Source organism: Mus caroli, chromosome 2 (genome assembly GCF_900094665.2).
Source record: "Mus caroli chromosome 2, CAROLI_EIJ_v1.1, whole genome shotgun sequence".
NCBI classification, from domain to species: Eukaryota; Metazoa; Chordata; class Mammalia; order Rodentia; family Muridae; genus Mus; species Mus caroli.
Window position 1 is genome coordinate 147,080,386 of NC_034571.1, and position 7,506 is coordinate 147,087,891.

General features: G+C 45.9%; 1 protein-coding gene across 3 annotated transcripts in view; it reads left to right on the forward strand.

Annotated features, from left to right (window-relative positions):
• Positions 1-7,506, forward strand: part of Itch (itchy E3 ubiquitin protein ligase) — a 123,673-nt gene that overhangs the window by 27,853 nt on the left and 88,314 nt on the right. For 2 of the 3 annotated variants that reach the window (XM_021182162.2, XM_021182171.2), the window contains exon 1: positions 3,530-3,633. The exons of the other annotated variant lie outside the window; for it this stretch is intronic. The gene's annotated coding sequence lies outside the window, so the exon portion shown is untranslated. Of the gene's footprint in view, positions 1-3,529; positions 3,634-7,506 lie in introns of those variants that run through there. 3 annotated transcript variants of the gene reach the window in all.

Genomic DNA, 7,506 nt, shown 5'->3' on the forward strand with positions numbered 1-7,506 from the left:
TCTCTGTATAGCCCTGGCTGTCCTGGCACTCACTTTGTAGACCAGGCTGGCCTCGAACTCAGAAATCCGCCTGCCTCTGCCTCCCGAGTGCTGGGACTAAAGGCGTGCGCCACCACGCCCGGCTGAGGTAATATGTTTGTTACTTGTTCTAGGTTTGCCCATCACCATCCTCATATCCTCCAGGGTTTTCCTTTTGGGGGGGTGGGGTTTCGAGACAGGGTTTCTCTGTATAGCCCTGGATGTCCTGGAATTCACTTTGTAGACCAGGCTGGCCTTGAACTCAGAAATCTGCCTGCCTCTGCCTCCAGAGTGCTGGGATTAAAGGCGTGTGCCACCACGCCCGGCTTCAGTGTTTTGACTGAAAAGCCCTTCATTGGGCTGGAGAGATAGCTTATTAGTAGGTAGAGTGCTTACTGCACAATTATAAAGCTGTGATTACCAGCATCCATGTCAAAAGCTGGGCTTGGTGACACATACCTGTGATCCCAGTACTGGAAAGTGGGAAAGAGGAGGACCCCTGGGGTGTTAGTCTAACTGGAGTTGCTTAGTAAGCAACTCTATCTCAGAAAATAGTGATTGAAGAAGACACTTAGATTCTACCTCTGGCCTCTGAAACCCCCCAACCCCAGAGACAAAGACACACACAGACAGACACACAAACACACAGCGATACACATACAGACACACAAATACACACACACACACAGAGCCATACACATAGACATAGACACACACAGATACACAGGTAAACACACACGCATACGCACACAAACTTTGTGACCTCAAGTTTCCCGAGATAAACCTTGGAGGCACTGGGCTCCATCTCCTCAGGATGTCAGTCTCTGAATAAATGTGGTTTCCTTCTCATCCAGTCTCCTTCCTCTAGAAAGGGCTGACATTCAGTGGCAAGCAGTTGCACATGGGTTCAGTAACAGTGAGTTGTTGGGAGAAGGACTGAATTTTAAAATTCATATTTCTCTGAAGTCCACATTGTTAATTCTTGCTAGTTCCTGCCTTGCAGGTCAGAGATGATTCCCCCTATTGATACTGGCAGAAGGCTAAGGCAGTATATAGTTCAGTAGTCACAAAATGTGATTCCTGGGTGTCAGTATCACTGGGAAATGCCCATTCTTTTTTTTTTTTTTTTAAAGATTTATTTATTTATTATATGTAAGTACACTGTAGCTGTCTTCAGACACACCAGAAGAGGGAGTCAGATCTTGTTACGGATGGTTGTGAGCCACCATGTGGTTGCTGGGATTTGAACTCCTGACCTTTGGAAGAGCAGTCGGGTGCTCTTACCCACTGAGCCATCTCACCAGCCCCGGAAATGCCCATTCTTGGCTTCATCTAGAACTTTCTAAACTTCTAGGGGTTAGGTCCATCTCAGGGACATAGCACATGTATAGTATATCCAAATCCAACATTAAATCCCCAGAACAATAATTTTTTTAAAAGATTTTCTTGGGAGAAGTTTGGAGTGTAGCTTTTTAACTTCCAACAGGTTAGTTTTACCTACTATCATAGAAGTTTTAAATTGAGCTGGGCAGTGGTGGCGCGCGCCTTTAGTCCCAGCACTTGGGAGATAGAAGCAGGCAGATTTCTGAGTTCGAGAGGTCAGCCTGGTCTATAAAGTGAGTTCCAGGACAGCCAGGGCTTCACAGAGAAACCCTGTCTCAAAAAACCAAAACCAAACCAAAACCAAAAATAGAGAAGTTTTAAATTGTGGGGCTGGCCAACCAATCTACAAACCTGACTACTTGGGTTCCATCCCTGCTTGACCCCGGGATCCCACAGTGGGAGGAGAGAACCAGTTTCTTGGAAGTTGTCCTCTGACCTCCACACTAATAAAAATAAATAAAATAGGAATACAAAACCCATTAGGCAAGCTGAGTGTGGTAATTCATGCTTGTAATCTCATTACTGGGAAGGTTGAGCATGAAGCATCCTGAGCATGAGGCCAGTCTGAGTTATATAGTGAGAATTTGTCCCGCAAATAAAGAAAAAAAAATGTAGATAAAGACTATCTGGAACTAGATGACTTGGCTTGGAACCTTGGTTTCTGGCTTAGTGATCTTGGGCCAATTAGTAATTTCCTTTATATTCAGTTGTTTTCTGTACAAAATATTTATAGTATTTGTTAAAATATCTTATAGTATGTCCAGTGACAAGAATCATCTGGGATGCTAGTTTAAAAAAATAAAACAAAACGAAACAAGAAACCAACCCAGATTCTCCTAGAGCACCCCACTCTCTCAGTATTGGGGATAAAATCTTGGGCCTCACCAATGCTATGCTAGTGAGTTACATCTTGAGCCAACCCTGACAGCTTAATCCCTAATGCGGCAAACATTGGTTGGAAGTGCAGAAGAACTTTTAAATACTTAAACAAACCAAACCAAAACTAAAAAACAAAAACAAAATCCCCAAAACCCAAACCCAGGGTTTCACCACGTAACCTCGGTTGGTCTAGAACTCTCAAGATATCTGGACATGGCTAGCCTCGAACCGACAGAGATCCATTTGTCTCTGTCTTCTAACGGAACCTAAAGCTTGCTGTGTGGTCTAGGGAACTCCTGTGTCTGCCCACCACGGTTGGGCGTCTGTCGGTGCCAGCTTTTATATGAATGCTGGGGTTTCAAACATCCTTCTGCTTGCATGGCAAGAGCCTTTACCCACCGAACCATCCTCCCAACCCAGAATCTTTTTTGTTTAATAAACTCTCTCAGCACATAATTCATAATATGGTAGTTTCAAAGGTATTTCGAAAAGTTTAAGTGACTTTCTAGATAGTTTCCTTACGAGGAAACAGGATAAACAGTAATAGCAAAGTTTGCTAATTATCACGTGCCTCTATTATTACTACTGCACAGCCTATTGATTCGGTAGGATTAGATGTGTTTTGCCTGGGTTAAGAAGTTTAATTTAAGCATCTGAAAAGGTAAACAATGGCATCTTTCACATAGTTTTGTTGTAAACGTTTAGAAGTATGCTTTTCAGTTTTTAGAACTCATGCCGCGTAGGCGCTGTCAAGCTGTCACCCTCCTAAGAACTCCCTGTCAAAAGGTGGAGAAAGGAGAATTTGAACCAAACAGTGTAACTCCAGAAGGATAGAACCGGCACAGTGCTTCATAAATTGTGATTCCTGCTGTCAGGAGTATCAGGAGAGAACTTGTTAAAAATGCAGATTATAAAGCAACCCCCACTCCATCCCAGATCTACTGAGTCAGAAACTGGCGGTGGAGCTCAGCAGTCTGTTTTTAAAAGCTGTTCAAGTGATTCTGAGACACGTTAGCGTTTGGTCTTAGAGGTCCTGGCGGGGAAGAAGGGGTCAAAAGGAAGGAACGAAAGAAGGAAGGAAAGAAGGGAGAAAGAAAAGGAGAAAGGAAGGAAGAAAAGAAAAAAGCCTTGGAGATGTAGAGAGCAAAGCTAGTGTCCACTTCACCTGGAGGTGAGGAAAAATGATTTAGCAGGCTGGCGCGCAAGGCCTGCTGGGGCCTGTAGTCCGGACTGCGCCGAGGAGGCCGCGCCTGCGCACTAGGTGTGAACTAGCTCTAGTCGCTGTAGTCGGGGCTCGGGACCGGCTGCCATCTTAGCGGAGGGACTGAGGAGTCGTCGCCGCCCCGAGTCCCGGTAAACACCCGCAGGCAGACTGGGGTCATTTCTGTGGCTTGGAGGGAGTTTGGATGAAAAGGCATGGGGAATGCGAAGGGTAGAGGAGTGTGGGGTTCGAGTCTGGACCTAGAGCCGGGGCTGCTCTTCCCGCAGCCGGTGTCCGTGGGGGGCGCCCGGAGAGCCGGCTGGTGGCCCGAGCCGAGTGGCGGGTGGGTCAGCAGGTCGAGCCGAACTGCTAGTGCTTGGCCTAGGCGTCCGGAGCCTGTGGGCCCGCGAGCCCCAAGTTGGGAGAGAGCCGAGCCGCGGCGGACGTGGGCAGGGTCCAGCCCCGCGCCCCGCTGCCGCGCCCGGGGGTTCCTCTCCCGCGGCCCGGCCTACGCGCGGGGCCCGGTGGCAGCGGCCCGCCCGCGCGACGTGGCCCTTTGAGGGGCGGCGGCCGGGCCCACCTGCCACCTGGCAGGCTCCCCCGGAGACTTTTCCAAGCTCCCACTCGCGGAGGACCTTCCCCAGTGACTGCTTCCCCTTCTGTCTTGTACTTCCCACCTCCCTCCATTGTCCCCACTCATGGTGGTCCCGGCCCAGGCCGGCGCCGCCGACTTTTGCAGACGTGGAGCTGTCACAGTGCTTTCTACCGAGAGCGTACTTTTCTTGAGCAAAGAAGAAAGTAGAGGTGAGCGCATTTGAAAGGTGGAAGCCCGATGAGGGCAGGACTTTTAAATAGAAGACTCGAGGTTTGAGACATAGTTCCCGGCTGCAACTTCAAGAGAGAAAAAAAAAAAATATATATATATATATAAGGGTCAGTGTACCCGAAGTAGGCATTGTGCCTAAAGTTAGAGATGTGACCAGGTGACTTACAGAGTACCCCAAATTCACAGTTCCCCAGTCGCTTGTTTTCTTGGCTGTGTTAGAATCCTAATCCTGTTGAGTCTTCTGTTCCTCTTTAAGCTGCAGTGAACTTGTTCTAAAGGGGGCAGTGGGGAGAAGAGTGAGGTTTTCTTCTTCACAGTTGACAGAACACAATCTAGCCACCCATTATCATTCTCTTAAGTGGGTGCTTCTCCTGTATCCTTATCTTAAGAAAGTAGGTAAAGGCTGTGTATGTTCACTCCCAGGATTGGCAGAGGGCTTGGTTCTCATCTGAAATAAAGTCTTTTGGGGGCAAGTCTGAGATTCAGCCTTGTGCATCACAGGGTTACCTAAGGCTTAATTTTGCAGGTTTAAAAAAGATTGAAATTCTCTTTTGAACAGTGAATATACTTTGTATGTGTGAGTTCAGGAATTCAAACTCCAGATGTCAGCAAGGATATACTGTGAAACCAAAAGCAAGTGCCTAATACTTTTTACTGTATTCTAGAGTACGTTCTACATTCTTTAAAACAAACAAACAAAACAACAACAACAACAACAACAACAGAGATTTACTTAAGAGACAGACTGAGCCACGGTCCCAAAGTTTGGCCATTAGTGTAATTACAAGAGCTTTTAATTTTTTTGTTTTTGTTTTGAGACATGATTTGCTCTGTATCGCTGACTGGACTAGAACACACTGTATGTAAACTTAGGCTGGCATCAAACGTCATTCTGTCTTCCTGCCTCTCCCTCCCAAGTGCTGGGATTATAGGTGCTTACCACCAGAGTGGGCTCAGGAGAAGTTTTCAGGTTTGTTTGTTTGTGTGTGTGTATGTGTGCATGCGCACACCATGACTTGAGTTGGAAGTCAAGAGTGTTTCCTCTTTCCTGTGTGTTCTAAGGTTCACACTCAGGTCATCAGGCTTGCATAGCAAGTGACTTGACTTGTTGAGCTATTTTGCTGGACCAGGAGAGACTTTTGAAAGTAGAGTTCTCAGCTCAGTTGGTAGAGCGCTAGTTTACCATACACAAGGCCCTAGTTTATTTAGCTCTCAGAAGCATTGGGAGGTGAGGCCGCCTGAACTACTTGAGACCCTTTTAAAAGAAGTAGATGCTCTCAGGTCTCAGTTTTGGGATAGAATAGTGGGTCTGGATTGGCTTCTGTCACTTTCCTTACAGATGGTAGTTGGAATGGTTTTGGGAACACTGAGGCAAATCATAGTATGGTTATGACAAAGACAGCACAAAAAGCTTTGAGATGGGGGAGGAAGTGGAAGTGGCCCGTGTGGGATTGTTGAGGGAAGTGGCAAGACCTGTCTATGAAGGCCAACAGGGTTAGTTCCAGGCCATCAGAGCTACATAAGTGGGTCCTGGCTCAAAAAAGGGTTGGTCTATGGACCTGAAGTTCTAGAGCAGTGGTTCTCAAACTGGGTTTTGGCCCCTTTGGCAAACCTCTAGTTCCAAAAATATTTACATTGTAATTCATAACAGTAGCAAAATTACAATTATGGAGAAGCAGCAAAAAATAGTATTATGGTTGGGGCTTACCACAGCATGAGGAACTGTATTAAAGGGTCACAGCGTTAGGAGGGTTGAGAAGCAGTGGGTTAAGGATGAGTGGGAATGTGGCAGAGGTGAAGGAAGGGAAGGAAATACCTTACTACCTCGAGGCTGTGTCAGTTAGGAAGGTGGGAGAGAAGGAGTGCAGGGTGTGGGATGCAGGGGCCTCAGGCCAGGAGGGAAAAAGGAACCTGCTCTGGAAAAGCTCTGCGTACAGGGTTGGTGCTCTTGAATTTGATGTCGTGAGAGATTAAGGGTTGGGGAAAGGAAGTGGTGTAAATTGGTGTTTATTTAAAAAAAAATGGCTCTGATGATAAAAGAGCCAGAGTGACTGTGGCAGAAGTGTCCCTTGTAAGTGACAGACTGGCTTTGGCTGGGTGTTTCATTTGGCTGATATAATAATGTTGCTGTGTCTGTTTTAGGGCTAGTCTGATTGAAGGCTACCTTTTCTCTTAGGGTGTGTTCATTAACATCTTTGAGAAATTAGAATCAGATTAGATACAATTTGGAAGAGAACCTGAGTTGAGGACTATAATTGATTACTATCAGCGCAACAAGCCATGTTTGGCCAATGTGTTTTCCAGTCACAGAATCTTGGTACTTGAGCTTTACATTTGGAAGAGACTGTTTCCTTTATAGTAGCAAGTATGTTTTAGGGTGCAGGTCAGCTTTGATTGGAAATAACTTCTGGAAGTACTGTTAGGGAGGATTCTGGCCATTGTGGCTTGTGCCTCTAGTCCTAGCACTCAGGGATCTGAGTCAGAAGGATTGACAGCCTGGACTACATAGTGAACTCCAGGCCAGTCTGCTTCAATGTGAGGACCCTGCCCCCCTCCCCAAAAGTTGGTTCTGATTGTGTTAGTTCACTGGGGAAGTACGTTATGACTGATGTGGAATCTTTAGTGAACAGTTATCTAGTAGGCAGTGTGTGTGTATGTGTGCATGCACATGCCACATACACACATATATACGACATATACTATTCTTACACTGGCCCAATCTCTTAGCTTTCTGTTTTTTTTTTTTTTTTTTTTAGGACAGGGTCTCAGTATATAGACCAGGCTGGTCTTGAACTCACAGAGATCCATCTGCTTGGCTTACATAGATAGTTCCAGGCCAGCCAGATATACACAATGAGATCTTGTTTCTAAAGGAGAAGAAGGAAGGAGAAGGAGAAGAAAAAAAGTAGTATTTTACCTAAACCTAGGTAAGAGTCAGAGCTAGACTAGAACTGAATGTTACAACTCTGTATTCTTCAGATTCCCACAGTGATTGGATGCTGCTACAAGCATCTGACGGCTTCTAGCCTATGGCTATTTATTGTTTAGATAAGAGTTTAATGAAACATTTTAGCCTAGATGAGAGCTTAGTTTACCCCTTTTGACTCAGGAAATTGAGTTGGTACTAATAGGAAGCTGCCGTCCGTCCGTCCGTCCGTCAGGTCTCTTTTTCTTTTCTTTTTTTTTTCTTTTTTTTTTT